This window comes from Mesocricetus auratus, unplaced genomic scaffold, assembly GCF_017639785.1.
Source record: "Mesocricetus auratus isolate SY011 unplaced genomic scaffold, BCM_Maur_2.0 Super-Scaffold_100003, whole genome shotgun sequence".
NCBI classification, from domain to species: domain Eukaryota; kingdom Metazoa; phylum Chordata; class Mammalia; order Rodentia; family Cricetidae; genus Mesocricetus; species Mesocricetus auratus.
This window is the reverse complement of record NW_024429188.1, coordinates 79,121,710-79,143,389: the sequence shown is the minus strand read 5'-3', so window position 1 is coordinate 79,143,389 and position 21,680 is coordinate 79,121,710. Positions and strand designations below refer to the sequence as shown.

The 21,680-nt window shown below is 42.3% G+C and overlaps 1 protein-coding gene across 7 annotated transcripts in view; it reads right to left on the bottom strand.

Moving 5' to 3' along the window:
• Window positions 1–21,680, bottom strand: part of Tmem164 (transmembrane protein 164) — a 160,811-nt gene that overhangs the window by 98,183 nt on the left and 40,948 nt on the right. The window lies entirely within an intron of this gene.

Genomic DNA, 21,680 nt, shown 5'->3' with positions numbered 1-21,680 from the left:
TAAGTTCTTGATAAGGATTAAGCCTCCAGTTCCAAAATACCAAAGAAATTGCTCAACTACAACTAACTCCATTCTCCAGTTAGCCTCCACCACTCACAGAGATAGCTAGCTAGCCTAGTCTTGAGTCTACATGAACTTACCAACAGTTACTTTCATAGGGTCAAAGCGTTCTAATTGACATTCTGGCCTTTCTCACCTTGCCTGTCTATGCCTATCACCAGGATAGAGAACCTTTTTCCCCCCAAGCAATCTTTGAATCAAATACAGTGAATAAACTAGCAAAAAAAAAAAAAAACGAACCCACCTCAATAATCAACACATTCTATTTCTCGGTAACCCACAGCCTCTTCCAGCCACTCGAAATATTTCTGAAATTGAACCTCTGCTTAGTCAGGCTAAGGTCACAACTGTAATGATTCCTAGTTGATGGTGCATTGTAAAAATATTTTAACTTATCAACCCATAGATCCCCAGCTTTGCTTTGCCTTCCTTTGTTTCCTTTATTGGGAGGCTCCACCACCTCCACCTTTTGATAGCATATGTTTTAGACTGGCAGAAGGAAAACTAAAGCATCTCTTGAGCTGCAAACAGTAGGAGAGGACGCCCAGAAGTACAAACAAAGAAGATGAGAATACATGCCAGCATATCCCAGCACCTACTTGGCCCTCTCAATGTTCCAAATTGCCCAGCACAGCTCCTAAAGCAAGGAGCTAAAAACAGGGAGCGAGCAGAATGGTGCTACAGAGAACTGACACATCCCATCGAAGGCGGGGCCATGCTACTGAACCTCGTCTCACAGATGAAGAGACGACAGAGAATAGTTCTCACAAGCATGAAACCCCAATTCAATATACTTGACACCTCACACTCTTAAGCCAGGCCACAAAGGCTTCTTCTCCTCAGGCTGTAGCTCTGTCCATTCACTGCAGAGAATATACAGGGTTTTATGCCAGCACTACCATACATTTGTGAGATCTATTTTCTACACCATAAGACATCTCAAAACATACCCAACAGGGCAGTCCATCACACAGATCCAGCAATGCCCACTCAAGTTCATTTTAGATAAACTCGTATCTTAGCCCCAGATCTGGGAGATACATGTGATTCGCAAACCCTTATAAAACTCAAGTCTTTATAAGACTTGTCATATAAGGCTAATCATTCCAGGGGAAAAATGTCCAGATGCTATTGAAAACCAGTTACAATTCCCTAGGAAAAACCACATACAAGTCCAAGGTCGTCCAGCCCAGAAAACAATACATTTAACTCTCTTCAGTTACCTAGTTGCTGTCTTAATTCATTGTCTATCTCTGAACCATTGTGGTTCCAGGCCCCCCACCTTGCCTCTGACCCTCTCAGCCATCACTTGTCCTACTCCCTATTCCTGTTCTTCCTGTTCTCAGTCATACTGGCTCCACGTTTACCAAAGACCATCTATCCTAAAGGAGCTGCTCGCCCAGTTAAGCACTGAAGGGATATGGTTGAAGGACATGAAATGGAAACTGAGAGTAAGAGGCACAAGAGACTGACATGGAGCCTAGCACACCTTCTTCCAGGTCCTAGTCCTCTGCTCCCGGTTTTCCTGGTTCCACTTCTGATGAAGACACCCAGATATCTAGGGATGCCTAAGGACGAGTGCTTATGAGTATCACTTACCACAGGGAAGATCACATTCCTGGGTTGCACAAAGTCTATCTGAAACTCTACTCACTCCTGCTCATACCTTTCTCTCTGGACCACTGTGACCATCTCTTCCATATGTACCACCACCAGGCCCAATGTTACAAGAAGGATCTATCTAAAATGCCACTCGGCTGTGCTATTTTAGATCCTCCCAAGGCTAGCCAATACCTAAAGAAAAGCACAGCAGATAAGAACATCTGTGTTCCAGGCTCCATCTATCATGTGTACATGCACAATGCCAACTGTACCCTGAACATATAATTGGCTGCTCAATGCGCTTCTATGGCTTCATTTCTTTGTTCACTTAAAAAATTACTATTTAAATGTATAGTAGAGTGAGGCTATTTTGCCTGCATGTATGCCTGTGCATCACATGGGTACAGTGCTCAAGGAGGCCAGAGGTTGGCATCAGATCCCCGGAATCTGGAGTTACAGACAGGTTGTGAGCCATCATGTGGGTGCTGGGACTTGAACCTGGGTCTTCTGCAAGAGCAGCCAGTGCTCTTAACCGTAGAGCCAGCCCCATCTACAGCTTACTCTCTAACAGCTTCACCTAACTCAGTGAACATGCAATTATTTACCAAGTTCCTTTACCATTTCCTTAGTCCAGCAATAGAAAACTTTCTAGGTCCAAGGAAATACAAATAGTTACCCCTCCTATCCATGGGGAATTGGTTCCAAGACCCCTCCAGATCCCCACATTTGTGGGTGTTCAAATCTATTATGGAAAATGCCATAGCGTTTACATTTCACCTATTTTTGTTTCCCTATATATTTTAATGATCTCTAAATTATTTATAATGCCTAATACAATGTAAATGCTATGTAAATATGTGTTACGGGGCTAATGTTAAGAGAAAGAACTGTCCCACACATTCTAATTACAAATAGAATTTTTTTTTTTTGGTTTTTCGAGACAGGGCTTCTCTGTATTGTTTTGGAGCTGGTCTCGAACTTACAGCGATCCGCCTGCCTCTGCCTCCCGAGTGCTGGGATTAAAGGCATGCGCCACCAACGCCTGGCTACAAATGGAATTTTTAAAAAATAGCTTGTCCTGCAGTTTGTTGATTCTCAGATATGGAACCAAAAGATATGGAAAGCCAACTATATGCCTTATGGTTTTTGATTTCATAATGATAAACTGTGCCCTAAAAAAGTTATCTGAATTGCTATTTTCTCCAGACATATATGAGAATGTGTTTTCTTTGGCTGCCTCCTAGTCAAATAACAACTATCATTTTGAAAAGCTCTAAGAAACTTAAGTGGGTTGTTTGTTTTAATTTGCATGTTCCAGACAACCGGAAACATTTAAACTATTTTCTAACATGTTTATTAACTAGCTGTATTTCTTTGGGGGGGATGTGGCCATCTTTGTACTTTTCCTATTGCAATTTATGTGCTTCTGTTTTAGTGAGTCATAAAAGGTATCTATATATTAAAAACACTTAGAACCTGGCAGGGCAATGTATACTTGTAATCCCAGCAGATGAGAGGATCGGGAGTTCAAGGTCAGCTTTAGCTATAGGAGACCTTATCTCAAAAACCCAAAGCACTGAATCTAGACTACACACACTTTCATTGTAAACATGTTTTCCCTCTGTAACAACTCTACCTATAGTAGTTTCTTGATGTATAGAAGCTTTATTTGTTCAACGAGTATACAATCAGATGTACATAGTATTTCCTTTATGGCTTACAATCAGATGTACATAGTATTTCCTTTATGGCTTCTATCTCTGATATCATGTTTTGAAAATCTTTTACAACCCTGGGATTATAAAATGGCTTATTTATTGCTTTTCTAATGCTTTTACAGTTTTACAATCTACAACACCAGCCAGTTATGGCAGCTCACAAAGAGAACCCCAGTATGTGAGAGAAGTCTAGGTTACATAGTGAACTTGAAGCCCATGGACCTGACAGTGAAACTGGTGGTTTGAGTAAGATGTTCCCCGCAGTCTCAGACTTTTCAGCCCTTGGTCTCAGTTTGGTGGCACTGTCTGCAGAGATTTGGGAGGTGTGGCCTTGCTAGTGGAAGTATGTCACTGGGGACAAGCTTTGAGAGTAAAAAACCCTCATCTACTGCCAGTTCTCCATCTCTGCTTCCGGCGTGTGGGTCAGGATGCAATACTTCTGCTTCCTGTACCTGCTACCATTTTCTGACATCACGGACTCTTAATCCCCATGGAAGAATAAGCCCAAATAAACTTTCTTCCATAAAGTCCCTTGATCGTGGTGTTTTACCACAGCAATATAAAAGTAAATGATACGGATCAACTAATTGATTGATCTGCAACACCAAGAAAGTGCCCTTGGTAGTCCTATTCACTATTCCAGAATGGCCTCCCAGGACACCTTCCCCTCCTGTGGCTATTTCTGACTTACTGTGCAAATGCAGATACAACACCATTTCCCCAGAAAACCTTCCACATATACATACCCACAGCTAAATGTTACTCCCCAGTTCTCAAACCAGCTCTCTCAGTTTCCCTCTTTCTAAGAATTTATCATTCTGGTCAGTGGAAGAAGTTTACAAAGAAGCTTCCCTCGAAGTTAAATGAATGTGCCTAAAGAAAAGTAAGCTGCAAAGTCACTGACTTCAAGGACCAGACTGCAGCCTCCTTTCAGTGATCTCTGAAGAATTATAGGGTTGGCTGGCCAACCACTGGGACGTGGAATAAGGAGGCACAAAGGCATGTTTAGGTTTAGTGATGCCAATTCCTCACACGATGTTCACTCCCAGGCTCATAAACAATGTTTTCTGATCCAACTGGCAAACCCACCCAGATTAAAAGGCTGGGTATTTTTGTTTGCTTTTGATAGATGACACCAAGTAGCCAGGTTAGCCTGTAACTCACAATCCTCCTGCCTCAGCCTTCGGGATGCTGGGATTACAGGCATGCACCACCTTGGTCTGCCATGTACAGGTTTTCTAGTCCAGGCAGATGTGAATCGACATGCTGATTCTGACACTCACAAATCCTGTGGCCTTGGAAGAGAGAGAAGAGCGTTTTTAATCTGGAAAATGGGACTGAAACAGGGTTTCAGAGAGGATCAAACACGATAAAACAAGCAAAAGCATTTGGCACAAAGCCTAGCACAGAGCCAAATACAAAGTAGCTATAGACCTGATTTCTGTAGAAATCCCATTCCCAGGGTGAACTACATCAGCAACAGCTTATATTAAACTTGCAATCCACTCAACTTCATTTGTTCTGATTTTATGCTCACATTAATAACATTCTGATATGTGACTTGGCTTCCCTCGTTCAGCTGCCTAAAGAGAGAAAATACTTAACTATTTAGGCTCAACTTCCTCATCTGTGAAATGGGGTTTACAATAGAACTATCTCATAGAGTAGGTGAGAGAGTGGAATGTTGGCTTACTGAGTGCCACAGATGGCATAATGTAAAGAATGAAGGGAGCATGACTTATGGAGACTGTCCTTATTGGCTATCCCTTTCCCTTTTCCCTGTACTGTAAATTCCACCAAAGCACATGGCAAGTTTTATTTCCTCCACAAAGCCTTCTCCAATAACCCCAGATACCCTCACACCCCTCTTTTCTAAAAACCTGTTATTGGATTTCATTTAATTTGGGAAATTAAATGGCTCTTTATCATCACACACAGTTGCACATAGTGGCATAGTAAATTGAAAGCTAGGACGTGATTATCAATGCTTTCTTTCAGACATATCTCAAATTGCCAGTGATGAGCCACTGAGCAAGCCCACAGCAGCATACTGAAAGAAGCGTGGCCTCCCAGGGATGGTTTGCCAGTATTTGCTACTGAACCTCCATTTCTGCATTTCTAAATGGAAAGAATAATGGCACTTTGCTACGATGTCACATCGTCAACTGTTATTCCCATGAAGGTACCAAATTCTTTTTGGAGATTTCCATATGGATGCTATGCTGGCACCTCCAATATAGTACGCTTAAATCTGAACTTGTCACTTTCTTTCCCTGTCTACTCCACTTTTAAAAAATGGGAGAGAAGGGCCTGTCTTTCCATATGGTAGGCTTCCCATTAAGAAAGGTAGAAAAAATGAGAGAAACATAACAATTGCCAATAGGCCCACACCATAGCCTTAACTGTTGCAGGCAAGAAGCACTAAAAGCCACAGTATTTAATAAGGAAAGTGCTACCATTTCTAAAAGTCATTTACAGTGGGGGAAACCTGACAGAAATTACCCTAAGCAGAAAATCACAACTAGCATCGCATTAATATGACATGTCACCATGTACCTTTTGGTGTGACACGGAGAGTGAAGAATATGCCATTTTTGTGATAATCTGACTCGAATTACATAATCCCAGTTGAAGCATGAAGAATTTTTCCACAGAAACTGGCCAGGGTCACAAAAGAGACAACTGGTATGGCTTAGAGAAGACTAAAATGACAGGATAAGGCAAGGTAATGTAAGGCTCTGGACTGGATGCTGGAGAAGAAAAGAAAGTTCATGAAAACACTGCTGGGACCTGAACAGAATGTCTAGCTTAGCTAATAATACTGTACCAACACTAACAATGTTGACATTGTACTATAATTACAAAAGGAGGAGCAGGGTGGTAGGTGTATGGGACAGCTATCAGATACCTTTGCAACCTTTCTATAAGTCACAATCATTTCAAGAAACAAAATTAAGAGCTGGGAGTGGAGCTATATGCTTTTAATCCTAGCACTTGGGAGGCAGAAGCAGGTGGATCTCTGTGAGTTCGAGGCCAGCGTGGACTAGAGTGAGTTCCAAGACAGCCAGAACTATACAAAAGCAAGACCCTATCTGAAGGATGAGGAAAAAGAATGTCGTGGATGGCACTTCAACCTGTTCTCTGTGTCTGGAATCCATCCTCACTGTCTCTTCCTACTTCCATCCACAATGTTCACTCAACCTGCAGTTTTCCTCGTCAAACTCTGGGTCTCCAACATCTCTCCCTCTTTACTCTTGTTCAAAGGATTGTCATATTCCTGCTCTTAAAAGAGTGTCTGATCACATTGCATTCCTTAAGACTTTCTGATGACAGATTTACTGCAGTCCTTATCACAATCCCAGGGACTGAGAGTGACAGGCTAATTCTCAAATTCACATGACAATAAGAGTCAAAACAGCCCTTAAAAGAGGAGCAAGTAAGACTCACACTCCCTGGCTTCAAAACTCCACCCACCACAACAGGAATCAAAGCAGTGTGTTACAAACATCAATGGTAGGCATACCTACCTACCATGATGGGGCAGAACTGAGTCTACCCTCTCAAATGAGTTCAAAGGGAATGACATGCCCATTCAAGGTAGAAAGTATACTCACTGTAGCAAATGATATGGGGCCACCAAATTATGCAAAGAATATCTTACCATACAATGAATTACTCAACATCAAAGATCCAACTGTGATAGTCAAACTTATAAAGTGTGTGAGAAACAGGGATAAATCTTGATGGCTTGGATTTGACAATGAACTCAAAGATATGACATCAAGACACCGTCACCAGGAAGAGAGCCCTCTGAGTCCTCACTCCTGGCTGAGGAACTAGTTACATAGTCTTGAACTATAAGGTCACTGGTAGGTTGCCCATGTTCTATTGGAAAGCTCCACACCTAAGTGCATATGGGCAATTCTCACTGGACTAAGTGAGTCATTTGCTCACAGCCAGGTTTGGTGGTACTTTCGTTTAATCCCAGCACGCAGGAGACAGAGGCAAGTGGTTGCTTCTGAACTTGAGGCAAGCCCTATCTACATAGTGAGTTCTAGGTCAGAGATACATAGACTTTGCCCCCCCCCAGAAAGACATTAAATGGGGAAAGGAGTTGGAGGGGTGAGTGGGAAAGTGGGTATGATTAAATACATTGAATACACATATGAATTTTTAAGATTTTATTTTAATATTAAGCAGGGAGCGGTATGTACATGTAGTGCAGGTGCCCGCAATGGCCAAAGGTATCGGATTCTCTGGAGATGGAATTACAGGTAGTTGTGCACCACCTGACGTGGGTGCTAGGAGATGAACTCAGGTCTTCTGCAAGAACAATAAGCATTCTTAACCACTCAGACACCTCATCAGCTCCTAATCTTTAATAAAATATGTGTATGGGTATTTGTCTACACACATGTGCGCCATGCATGTGCCTATGAGCATACAAGTTAGAAGAGGGCATCTGATTCCCTGGAACTAGAGCTATGGATGGTCGCAAGTGGCTATGTGGATATAACAAACTGAACCGAGGTCCTGTAGAAAAGTGGCCAGTGTTCTTCTGAGCCATCTCCCAATCACACGTGGATTAAATTTTTCAAAGAGAAAATTAAAAATATACTGAAAACATAGAGACAACAGAAAACACAATGTGGACTTTTTAAAAATAAAATATTTTGTGCTTCATAGGATAGTGAGAAAGCAGACAGTTATGATGCTACAAGCCATGCATCTAACAATGACCTTGTATCTGGGCCTTTAAAGCCCTTGTTGCTATACCTAACAATCTGAGTTCGGTCCCTGGAACACAAAGGACTCAAGGAGAGAATTGATTAACTGACTCCAGCAAGTTGTCTTCTGACCTTCACACATGTGTGTACATGTGTGCACATGCAAAGACACATAAAAGAGTTTTAAAAACAAATAACCCAATTTTAAAAGTAGACTAATAGTTCAGCATGGTAGCATCGTGTCTACAATCCTAGCACCACAGAAACTGAGATAGGATTGTAAGTTTAAGGTCATCGAGAGATAAGAGTGAGACTATGTATCATAAAATAAAAAGTAGAAAGAAAATCAAAACTAGAAAATGAGCTAAATATTTGAATAGATATTTTTCCAAAGAAAATGTACAAATAGCCTATATATACATGAAAAGATGTTCAACATCACTAGACATCAGGGAAATGCAAATCGAATTCACAAGGAGGTAACAATACCCACACAGCAGCATACATACAAAATAAGACTGTTAGCACTGGAAAAAATGACCCAGCGGCCAGCGTCTCTACCAACTGTGAGGAACTGTGTTCGGATCCTTGGAGCCTACATCAACCTGGATGCAGGAGTATGAATTTGTAATCCCAGCACACCTACAGAACAATGGGCAATCAGGACAGGAAAATCCACAGAATCTGGCAGGCCAGTCAGGCCAGCCTATGCCGCAAGGAACCAGAATGGAAAGCAAGACTGATATCCAAGGTTGTCCACTCACCTCCAAACAAGCAGTCACACCTGTATTCACATGCACATACACTTATTCACATAAATGAGCAGATGCACACATGCACACATACATCATGAGATTTTTTCATTTGCAATTATAAGTATTCAACAGAATATGAAGAAATCCAGGCCCTCCTACACTGTTAGTGGGGATATAATATAGTGTAACAATTTTAGCAAACAGTTTTGACAATTCCACAAGAGGTTAAACATAGTTATCATATGACCCAGCAATTCTACTTATTTGTTAATTTTATTCTATTATTTTATGTATATGGGTGTTTTGCTTAAATGTAGATTTGTGTATCACATGTATGTGTGGTGACCAAGGAGACCAGGAGATAGCATCAGATCCCCTAGAACTGCAGTTATAAATAGTTGTGAGCCTCTAAGTGGGTGCTGGGAATTGAACCTGGATCCCCTGGAAGAGCAGCCAGTGCTCTTAAGTGGCAAACCACTTTTCCAGTCCCCAATCCTACTTCTTTTTTTATTTATTATGTATATAGTGTCCTCCCGACATGTATGCCTGCATACCATAAGAGGGCACCAGATCTCATTACAGATGCTTGTGAGCCACCATGAGGTTGCTGGGACCTCTGGAAGAGCAGCTCTTGATCGCTGAGCCATCTTTCCAGCCAACCTGCCCAATCCTACTTCTACAGCCAAGAGACATGACAACATATGCAGACCCAAAAGCTAATACATAGAGGTTAAAATATTATTCATAAAAGCCAAAAGGGAGGACTAATTACGATGTTCATCGATGAATAAAACGATACACAAAATGTGCACATCCACACCAGACAATATTACATTGACTTAAAGGGAATGAAATACCAATGTATACACTACAACATGAATGAACCTTAATCATGCCATAGCAAGGCTGAAGGTGAGGCTCAGTGAAAGAGCCCTTTGCCTAGCATGAATGAAACGAAGTGTTCCTCAGCACTGGAAAATTCTAAAAGCCATGTAATTACAGACACACACACACACAGTGAAAAAAAGGCAGCACAAAAAGACATGCTATAGCTTTATTTATATGAAATTTCTGAAATAGGCGAATCTATAGATAAAAAGTACTGAGGGCTTTGCAGGTGGTGTAGGAAGAAATTTCTTTAGGAAGTTAATGACAATATTCTAAACCTTATTACAGTGGTTACATATTCATATGAACGTATTAAAAACCATTCAATTGTGTACTTTATTTAGCTATTTATTCATCGCTTTCTATTTGAGACAGGGTATCACTATTGCAGCCCGGGCAGGCAGTGAGCTCTCAATTCTCCTGCCTCAGCCTTCCAAATGCTGAGACTGCAGATATATTCCACCAGTACAAGTTCCCAAAGATGCACTTTAAATGAGAGAATTGTAGAGTATGGAAATACATCTCAATAAAGCTGTCTTTAAAACCCACAAACTTTGAATAGCTGCTTATTAGTTGGTGAATAAAGGCAAAGGCTTCCATTTAGCAATCAAGTTCTCCCCTTCAACACTTGACCTCCCACAAGTTATTGCTCCCCACTCCTTTCACAAGCATTTCTATACAGCCAGATAAATCATTCACCATTACCCAAATGCCCCCATAGACTCCAACCTCCATATCCCCCCACTACCCCCAAGGGGATTCACCCCCTCCTTACTTACCTGTATAAGTTCTACCCAGCTTCTCTCCCAAGGCCCACTGCTAAAGTTCTCCTCCTATGCCAGCCCTTCCCCATACGTCAACTCTTATATAACAGGCTCTCAAAGCATCATTTACTGACTAAATAAAGGTAACTATATCTCCCTTGGGATGACTGTCTCTGCCAGACAATAATGACCCTCACCCCCACACAACTTTACATCATTTTTTATGTTCCTGATTACAGCAGTAGCTTTCTGTTTCAGACCCCTTAGCAGCACTTCCAATTTTTACCACCGTCCATTTCTCCCCCAAACCACAGCCTTGATGAAGACAGCACTAAGGCATTAATTCATTGTGCCAGGAACGTTGAGTATAGCTGTGTAGGCTGTGCACTGCACAACCCTAGTGGCGCCATTCAACTATAGTCTATGTGAATGGCACCCTCTCCTAGGGTTGTGCAGTGCATAGCCGTTCGTGGAGGCCCTTCGTGGAAACATACCTGGAATTTGGGAATAAAGCCATAAAGAACATTTGAGGAAAAAAATGACTATAACAATATCATTTCTAAATCTTATAGTGCAGACAGGCTGGGTGGTGTGTTACAAACCTGTGACCCCAGCACTCGGGAGGCTGAGAAAGAGGATTAGGAGCACCAGACCAGCCTGGGCTATACATGGAAATCCGCCGGATTGGACAACACAGTGAAACCCTGTTTCAAAAAAAAAGAAACATGGCAAAGAAACTTTCCAAGAACATATGGGTAGCACACAGTTTTTACATGTAATCAGAAAACAGAAACACTCCAAAATTATTACTGATGTATCCACAACAATGGAGAAAGCAAAACACATTCAGGCCACATAACAAAGGTGTGATTGACAAACAAAATGGGACCATTATCTATAGCCTATCTGATACTAAATGGACTTTCCAATTGGGGCCATTCAAGTGATTTGAAATTATAAAACAAGCCACTCTGAAATTAGGCTTCGGGACCCTTGCTGCCAGAAATGGCTAATGCAATGTTACCATCACTATGCAGCTCTGCCTCATCATTAACCCATCCACTGGCCATAGGCTTTCCAACATGCTTGAGTCAGGTGACGAAAATCAGACTCGAACCCACAAACCAATTTCCAGAGTCAGGACTTATGTCAAGTTCAGCAAAGCAAAGAGACCCTCAAGCTCATCTTAAAGAGCCAACTTGAGTCCTAATCTCACTCTTCTGTATCGCATTCCATAATGTGAGATTCTGGAAATGGAGTGCCACATAGGACTAGACATAATTGGCTGGAAGTACCACCAAACTCTGGAGAGATGATGCTTTACTTCTGTATCTAGAAGCTTATGATAGATATTAATTCAAAAGGGAGACACAGTAACAAATCAAAGACAACAATGAGATACAGTAGTTATCATAACACATTAAATGTACACAAATGGGATCTCTTCGCACGGAATACTGTGTCATATTCGATCTGATAACTGAGATGGCTACTAAATGACTATCTTACAGATAGCATACACAATGCACAGACACTAGACAAAGGGATCATTTGTGTCCTGGGTAGGACAGAACAGAAAGCATCTCACCCCTCAGAAAGGTACACAGCTTAAGTATGAATTATTCATTTCTGGAGATTTTCATTTAATATTTTTGGGTCACAATTTGCTGGAGGTGACTAAACCTGCAGGGCGGAAACTGCATGTGAAGAAAAACAGCTGTAATTTGTTTGCTGGTGTCAGGTTGTTAATAACCAAAGCAGCGGCAATATTCATTATCAAGCACTTTGTATGTGCCTGACAATAAGAGCTGGAGTGCTACATTTCTGTTTCATGTATTCCTCATAAGAATCCTGTTACATGACATCTGCCTCCTCTCCCAACCCATCCCTCAGTAAATATATAGGGAAATTGTGCTATAGCAGAGTAACTTTCTTAAGGTCACACTAATAAAGAGTAAAGGAGCCAGATATTTTGCTGTGTATATAGAGCTCAGTTGGTAAGACAAACACATAAACCGGGTACAGTATCGTGGACCTGTAGTTTGTGACCCCAGAATTTGGGAAATGGAGATATTAGTAGGCTTAAAAGTACAGGAGCTCAAAAAAAATAAGTACAGGAGCTCAATTTTAATTCTTCTTCAAGGGTGCTCTTTCCATTGGTCATTAGAAGCTTGAGGGCTGTTTCTGATTACCTGGAATGCAAGCAAGCCGACAGTGCTTAGGGAAAGGGGGGCTATGAGGAAAGGGTTAGGCAGCTAGGGCCTCTACAAAAGTCTGGCTGGCTGTACCCTCCCCCAAATGTCTCCCCCGTATGAACTCCTTGTACTTCCTTTCATGGAGGAGAGCATGGCATCTTTGGAAGCTGTACTTTCCTATCAGCGGTAAATAAAAACGCTCCCCTCCTCTTTGATGTGCCAGCTGTGATTTTTGGCTTTGCCCTGTAAGTTTGTAAAACTATTGTTCTCAGTTATGGAGGAATGAAGAAGAGAGGTTCAAGGTCATCCTTGGCTCCCCAGTAGATCTGAAGTTTGTCCGGACTACATGATGCCCTTTCTCAAAAGAGCTAGACCTTGTTCCCAGAGCTACCTAATTACAAAGGCCGTGACTATAGCCATTACTACTTCGTGTCTCCACCTTGAGGTGATTTGTTGCATTCCCTGTAGTGCCTCCAACAGTGTGGGGCAAAAAGAGGCACTCCAGGACATCACTGCCAGAGCACAGCCAGGGATGCAATCTGAAAGGCAATGGAAGACTGGATCTTTCAGGGAGTACAGAGTTGTCCTCATCTGACCCACTTGACAAGTATCACACGGAGGCTTGCACCTCAATCCCAGAAAAATATTTAGACCAAGATAACCTGGTTACCTTGGAACTTCAAGAGAGTTATGAAGTAACCAAGGCTACAGCAATCTGTAGGGGGGATGGACCGTGTCCAATCCCCCTGCAGGAAGGTGACCAACTGGGTCAGGGTCACAGGCATGCAAAATAGTATGTTTTCTGAGTTCTGCCATTAAGGATCTAGCTATGACTATATGCAACATTGGTGAAGGATCTACTTTACTTTTGGTATTTTTGGCATGATTTGTTGGGTGAGAAAATGCATAGACAAAGGAAAGAGGGTTTCCCACGTGTAGGCTTTTTTCACTTCTTTTTCCATTCTTCATTTTGCTTCTATTTTCTTTACTTTTCTTTTTGAATCAAGGTCTCATGCATTCCAGATTAGTCTCAAATTCCATATATAGCCAAGGATAGTCTTGAATTTTTAATCCACCTGCCCCCATCTCCCGACTGCTGCTGGGGTTACAGATGTGTGCCACCACACCTGGCTTATAGGTGCTGGAGTTGGAACCCAGGTTTTGTGCATTCTAGGCAAGCATTCTACCAACTAAGCCACATTCCCAAACCCATGGCCAAATTGTTTCTACCTTTTGAAATAGGAATAAGGGTTTTGGGATTTTGATTGGTGGTGGATCACTTGCCTAGAAACTGAAAGACTGAGTTTGGTCTCCAGTGCTTAGAAAAAGGATTAAAATAAAATAGGAAGAAAAACATATCATGGGGCTGGAGAGATGGGTCAATGGTTAGTTAAAAGCACTTCACTGCTCTTGCAGAGGACCCAGGCTCAGTTCCCGGCAACTGTGTCGGTGAGTCACAACTGCCTGTAACCCCAACTTCAAGGGATCTAACACAATCTTCTAGGCTCCACAAGCACCTACACTCATGTGTACACAGGCCTCACACACATACACATACACACACACACTCTCTCTCTCTCTCTCAAAAATAAAGCACAATCTTTTGTACATGAATTTCTATCACACATGGTGCTCCTAAGGAACAAAGCAGGCTAGGAGGAGATAGCCACAGCCCAGTACCTGCAGCAGTTTGTGTACTAGGCACACAAGAGATCCTGAGCATAGCTCCGGTCTACAGTAAGCCTGCAGACTGCCCAGTAAAGGGATATACCCACTCTGGGTTATGTAACACAATCAACAATGACAAGGTTGGTTGGTTCGTAATTAACCTACCTCTCAGTAACTCATTATTCCTATCCAGAACTAGGGAAAGGACTCAGGAAATGGCTCAATAGGTAAAGAGCTTGCCAGAAAAAGCTGGAATAAGAAGTTGTAGATTTAGACCAGTAGTGGAGTGCTTGCCTAGCGACTGAAAGACCAAGTTTGAACCCAAACACACAAAACAGTCAAACACACTACAACCACTACCTGATATACAAAGCCGTTTGTGTTCTAGATACATATAGAGACATAGGACCCATCTCCTGTGGACAAGCAGCTCACTACAGACAGCATCCATGCACAGCAGCTACATCCTCAATACGGAGGGGGGGGGAAGGATAGGGGTATTATTGAAATGTGCTGGACAGCCAGTCTAACCAATCAATTGGCCTGAGGTTCAGTGAATTCTGGCCTCCACACAAATGCGTGCACACTGGGCTGCGTGCACACAAAACATGTACACACTTGTGCCTGCATGTGAGCCGATAAGAGAGAGGGCACAAATCAGGGATGAGGAAGAACTGTCAATTGCTGCTGCAGAAATAAAGCATGAAAAGTATTCTTCCACAACACGCATCGCCATTTCTAACTTCTAAGTAGCTGTCTTTTCGTTGACCAACCCTAGTCTCTCAGAGAGTAGGTTGTGTGTGGTTCTCACATACATGAAGAGTATCTTTATCATACAAAATGCTCACCAGATATTTCCTGAATGATCAATGAAATACGGTGTCTGCATACTATATAGTATATACTAAATGGATAGACTTGATTACCTAATCAAAAAACACTTTAAAGTGTTAGTGGCGTTTTATTTTTCCACTGCATCTGGCATTTGTCAAAATTTTCAACCAGTAATGGTGATTTACAGGGAACTGAACTAGTAAATTAGTGATCAGGCATTACAGGGAACCATGCATTCTAGTGGTTTGAAATCCTCAGTGTACATGAGAATAAAGTCTCACATCTTTCCCTATCATCTGGGCCTGGGCATCAGTATTTCTAAGTGTCTTCAGCGACTTTAGTATTACAATCACTGTTCCATCACTCCTTAGAGAAAGGAAGAGCCTCAGGCAGTCTCAGAGAGAGGAAGTGGGCATGAAGTCCCACCCTTGGCTGAGGAGCTATTGATAGTTGCTGGAAGAGGGAGAATCAGCTTGTTTAAGGTATACCAGCCACACTCCAGTGGAAGGCCAAACATCCAAGAGTACATATATGGACAGCACAAACAAAAAATCAAAACAAGAGGATGACACAAAGTTAGATAGGTACAGAAGGGAGGAGTTGACAGAGGGGTTGTGATCAAAATACTATATACAAAACTTCTCAGAGAACTTAGAAAAATTAAAAAATATTCCCCTCGCATGCAGGGCTGTCATCGAGACAATAAGTTAGGAGCACAAAGCTAGATCCTCCATGATTTGCAACCAATGGAACAAAGGAGTCCTGAGAGAGAAAGCGCACCAGTGTTAGCCCGGTTGTTCCACCGCTATCTCCACACAGATGTCCTATGGGCTGAAAGCAAGTGGAATTAGCTCGTTAAAACCTTAAAACACTGTTTTCTTCTGAAACTTATTGTAGAAAATATAGGAATGTTAGCTTTTACAGAGTTTGTTAACCATCCATTTACCCCTCAATGCTATGCACCCTTCCCCTCCTGTGCCTGACCCAATTGTGAAGCAAGACAACAATGAAACATGAAATCCACATGTACTTGGGCTTTGAAGGGGGTCCTCCCTCTGCTTGTGCTCTGCCCCTGAAGCCTGGGTTTTGTTCCTAACCAGAGAAATACTGTGGTGGATGAAAGAGCAGGGGGTGGGGGGCTGCAAATTGAAAGCCAGGGAGATGGCCTTTTCTTCTTTTCTTTCTTCCTTTTTTTTCCAGGCAGTGACTATTCTAGAAAGCAGACATCAAAAGGAAAAGCCCAGCAAGCGAGGGGCTGAAATTGGACAAAATGTGATGAAGCATAAATGAAAAAGAAAAAAAAAAGGTGGAAAAGAAAGGAAAAAGAGCCTTTTTGTGTCAGAAGTGGCCCTTCTGAAAACTACCTCAAATCACAGCACTTTCCACATTTGCTTCACAACAGGTAGCTCCCCGTTGTACCGAGCACTGCACCTCATTTTGCGGTGTTATAGAAGAAAGTGAGACGGATGCAAATGGACCAGAGTTTGGTGGTCCGGCAGCCACCACAAGAGAGAGAGAAGGAAATGTGCGACTCTGGACTCAGACTCACTCCTGAGAGTTTCTTCAGGGTGCCATTAAGGAGGGAACACAGCAAGTCTGTGTAGAGCAAACTGCTGCAGGTGCACACGACCTCCCATAGTTGGAGCAGTGGGTGGTACTGTCCTTGTTATGCCGTTGAATAACCAGCTGTGAAGGAATCTGTGCGGCCAGAGAGAAGGATGCTGGTTTTCTCACATGCCTGTATTTAACAATGGCTTTGGAACTTACAATCCTTCTGTTTAAATCCCTGCCGACTAGTTCCTTCATTACAGGAGGACAAGGCAGTGTGGTGGGAAATTCTCGGTGTGAATGCTACTGGAAGACAGGTGGATAAGTGAACTATACCATTCTCCCAGGCAGCCACACGGAGCCAAGTCTCAATCCCAAACATACACACACCCACAACAACAGACCCTCTTTTCCTTCCAGGAGCTGCTGATATTTCCTCTCTTCAAATGAGTCTTCCTTATAAAAGTCTTTGCACTCTCGAAAGGTCATCCATTAGGCTTTGTCCTCACTACGAACAAATTCTATTCTGTACACTGAGGACCCACAAGAAAACAAACAGCATTTGACAGCAGACATCCAAGGCACAGGCTGAGTATGCCATCTCTAAAACAGAACCACAAATCGTTCAGATAACCAATTTTTTTTTCAGATTTGGGAATGATTTCAGGGACTTTAGCGGAACAGCACCCCTAACTTGAAAGTCTGACATTTTTCAGTCACTGTCCACCACTCCGTAGTAAGGAAGCAACCCAGTGCCCTCGGAGAAAGGTGTCAGACAGCTGCACAGGACATTCAGAGAATGCCTCACTATGTAGTTCTTGGCTGGCCTGAATCTGAAACCCAGAGATCTGCCTCAGGAGTGTTGGGGTTAAAGATAAGCACCGTCACATGCCACTGATAACATTTTTTTCTTCATGTATACTTGTCTTCCTCACAATTATGTACATATTCAGGAGGTGGGGTATGCTAACTCAGTGTGTATATACAGTGTGTGCAAGATGAAACCAGGGCAATTGTATTTTCATCACCTTAAACATTTATTATTTCTTTGTGTTGGTAAACCTTTAAAATCTTCTCTTCCAAATCTTTAGAAAAGGAATTTAAAACATAGAATGTATCACTGATTTGCCTATCACCCTTTTTTAAAATGTATGAATTTGTGTGTGTGTGTGTGTGTGTGTGTGTGTGTGTGTGTGTGTGTGTGTGTGTGACATAATGTGGTAGGTACGTGTGCCACAGTGGAATTGGTTCTCTCCTTCCACCTTTATGCTGCTTCCAGGGATTGAACTCGGGTCACCAGGTTTGCACATTGCACACCAAACGCCTTCAGCCCCTGAGCCATCTCTCCAGCCCACCTGTCATCCTTGTGTGACAGCCAAGCTAATTTTCTATCATTCCAATTTTGGAATATGTGCTGCCATGTGAACACGAACTCTCAAACACTCTGAGCATCGTCCCAGCCCTCAGACAGTTTCACATCTCAGCTTTTCATATTATGGCTAATCAAGACGTATTACCTATGTTTTAATAGTTGAAGCAAGTGACCTAAAGTATGTTCTTAGTTCTATAAGAACTACACGAAAGTACTGCTATTATTCAGATGCATAATGTTTATCAAACCACATGTTTATCAAATGCAAAATGGGTAAATAAATTCCAAATGGCGTTGTCACCATAGAGTGGTGTCTGCAAAGCACACAATCGGGAAATATCCACTAAGCATGCAGTAATGTTCTAGAGCCTCTACAGATGAGACATCCTAGCATAATGAAAAAGCACCTGTTGTGTGTAGACTGTAAGGAATGCCTTGCTTGAGCTAATCTCTTGTGGCGCCCCTCTAGGGTCAATATTAACTGAACCAAATCAGAATGCCAGGAGGCACTTTCTTCATTACTGCATTTTCCTGTTTGCACCTCTCCATCACCAACAATGATCCTAGATGAGTGCTCGAGACTACCTGAAACATCCCTGTGGGGATCAGTTGGCTCCAGTGCATTCAGGCTTTATTTATGAAGAAATGCGTAAACCAAAACAAAAAATTTCTTGAAAGGAAACGCAATAGCTGGGAATCAGGTTCAAATACCAGAATACATTCTAATTAAACTTACAGACATGTACAACTGTTTGACATCATGATGCGATGCTATCATCTACAAAGTTCATTGTTTCAAATTTGCCTTGATTTATGACTTTGTTTGTCCTTGAAAATGATTCCATGGAGGAATATGGAAGCTGGGGTGATGTAGCTTCACCCCCCTGGGCCTTGGCCACTCATATTTGGCTCTAGAATGAACTGTCTTTTATTCCTGATGAGGTGAGAGCATTTTGGGGGCAGACAGCATGATGATGAAAACCTTTGTAACATGCATTCCCATTAGGTTTTTTGAATCAGGGAGAAAAGGCTTGAATTACAGATAAAGCTGTGAGAAATTCTGTATAACCTAAATATCACTGTATTAACATGAGCTACAACTAAAGTATAATGGGCACATCAAGACCATTGTGTGTGTGTGTGTGTGTGTGTGTGTGTGTGTGTGTGTGTGTGTGTACACATATATATGGTTCATAAAGGTTGAAAATCCCTGAACTAGATATTATTTGTTTGCCTACTCCAAATTAGCTGCCAGTCATCATGCTAAATACATAGCGATAGTGAAGCAAGTAACAGAAAAGGCATTTACTTTTGTGGGAGTACTCAGTCTAAGAGAAATTAGCAAAAGCATGCAAACACATTGCAATTAGAACAACCTGCAGTCAGTTTTGAAAGCCTGAAGCACTGACACTCTTTAGAGGGCAGGAAAGGAGAGGTTCCGAGAATAGAAAAGAAGTAGATAAAAGCTTAACTTAATGGTCCCGAAGTTATAAAAACACACTCAGAGAGTACAAAGTAGTCTTTCTGCCTAGACACAAAGCAATGCCAAGGAAATGGTAAGACAAGATACTGGAAAGGTGAGCAGCTGCCAGGTCACATAAAACCTAAGAGGCCACGTGAAAGAGCTGGAATTGTTCCGTCCACCAACAAAGTCCCATGATACTGCTAAAAATGAAGCCAGGGCATGTGCCTAAGATCACAGGACTGAATGCTGGCTCTTTCCTCCATTAAAAATACATTTAGGACTTTTGGTTAGGTGTGGGAGGTCTGTCCTTGGACTTCACTCCACATTAAATAGGCTGCTCTGGGAACCTGACCCACCAGAAGAATATCGTGTCCATGGGAAAGTGCAATCTGAATTCTAAACAGACTTCCAAAGAAGCTTCTGGAAACAAATCCATTCAACAGTTGTTGGAGAATGCCTGGAAAGCACTGAAATACAGGACCTTGTTTTGCTCCACAAAGACAGTATTGAAAAAAAGACTGAAGCCTTGTGTGGTAGAGCACAGGCCTTTAATCTCAGTGCTCTGGAGGCAGAGACAAGTGGGGATGCAGAGGCAGGCAGACGTGAGCTCAAGGCCAGCCTGGTCTACAAATGCAGTTCCAAGACAGTCAGAGCTATTACACAGCAAAACCCTGTCTTGAAAAAGAAAGAAAAAAAAGATGATGAAAGAAAGGAAGGGAGGAAAGGAGGGGGGAGGGGGGAGGAAGAAACAACACTATACCCTCGTGTTGATTTACAGTATTATATTTAACACACGACCACTAAATGGCATTATGTGGGACCTACTATATATTTGAATTACCATAACCGCCCCCCCAAATATGTTAAGGGTAACTGGATGCTTTCACTCTAAGTAAAGTCAACACCAAAACAAGAGATGAGGATACTATAACTTTAAAAGGCAACATGGACGATAACCAAGTCCTTTAACTTACAGTTTTCCTGTGTCTTCGCCACATCAACTTCCAATTACCCAAGCATTAATTAAGGAGAGATGAGAGTGCCACGGACCATCTGATCTTGCAGAGGCTTCGCTATTGTCTTGTCTTTCCTTTCATTAAAGATCCCTCAGCTATCCCCTCTGGCACCTAAACAAAATGCCAGGTTTTTGTTTGTTTTTGTTCTTTTCTCCCCACTCCCAAGACACAGAGGTCTGACGCTTCATCTCCCGGAACCACCCCCGCCCCTGTCCTCCTCAGGTGGTTCTTTTCAAAAGCGAGCGTGCATAAGTATCACCTGGAGAAGAGTGGGTTCAAATCCATATTCATAGCGAAGGACAGTGATACGTGCCTGCCATCCTGGCCCTCAGGAGGCTGAAGGGTTCATGTCAGGTCAAGGTGAAATTCTTGTTTCAAAAATAAATAAATAAATAAATGTATGCTGTATTCCAAGATCAGTGTCCAGCCCTTCTTTCTCCCAGGACTGTGGACTCTCTGCAGCAGCACCCAGGAATTAGCATATTTAACAAACACCCTGAGAGACTGTGAAACCAAAGAGTCAAGGGCTGATGGGCAGCACCGTGGGTATTTTAACCAGCCAAGTTGCCAATCCTGAACTGAGAACAATTGCTTAGAAGCCAGATGTTCATGCTATCTTCTATTAGATACCAGGAAAAGAACTTAAACAGGGAGCGTTTTAAAAGAAGAAATATAAAAAGAAAACTTGTTAAAGATACTAAGTTGCATGACCTCCCCCCCCCAATTTGTCCCAGCCTCTTACCTCTTGCTAGATGTTTCCATTTCTATTTCATTTCCCGGGCTCAATGCCACCGTGACAGGGCAGAGAGGCCAAGGTAGGCCGGGTCTTCTATAATTCACATTGATGCTTTTCTCTAATACATGAATAATCAAGACTTGGCTTCCGAAAGGAATATGTGGAAGGCAAAGCCTCCTCAACTGAGAGGTTAAATGAGAAAAAGAAGGCCCCGTGTTGGCGGGGAGCTGTGAGGTGATAAATGAACAGTCAGGAACCCTGCCTGGTTTCATTCGCGCTGTTGTGCCAGGAACAAGGCCTCAGAGCTCAGAGCATCAGGACTAAGCTGGAGA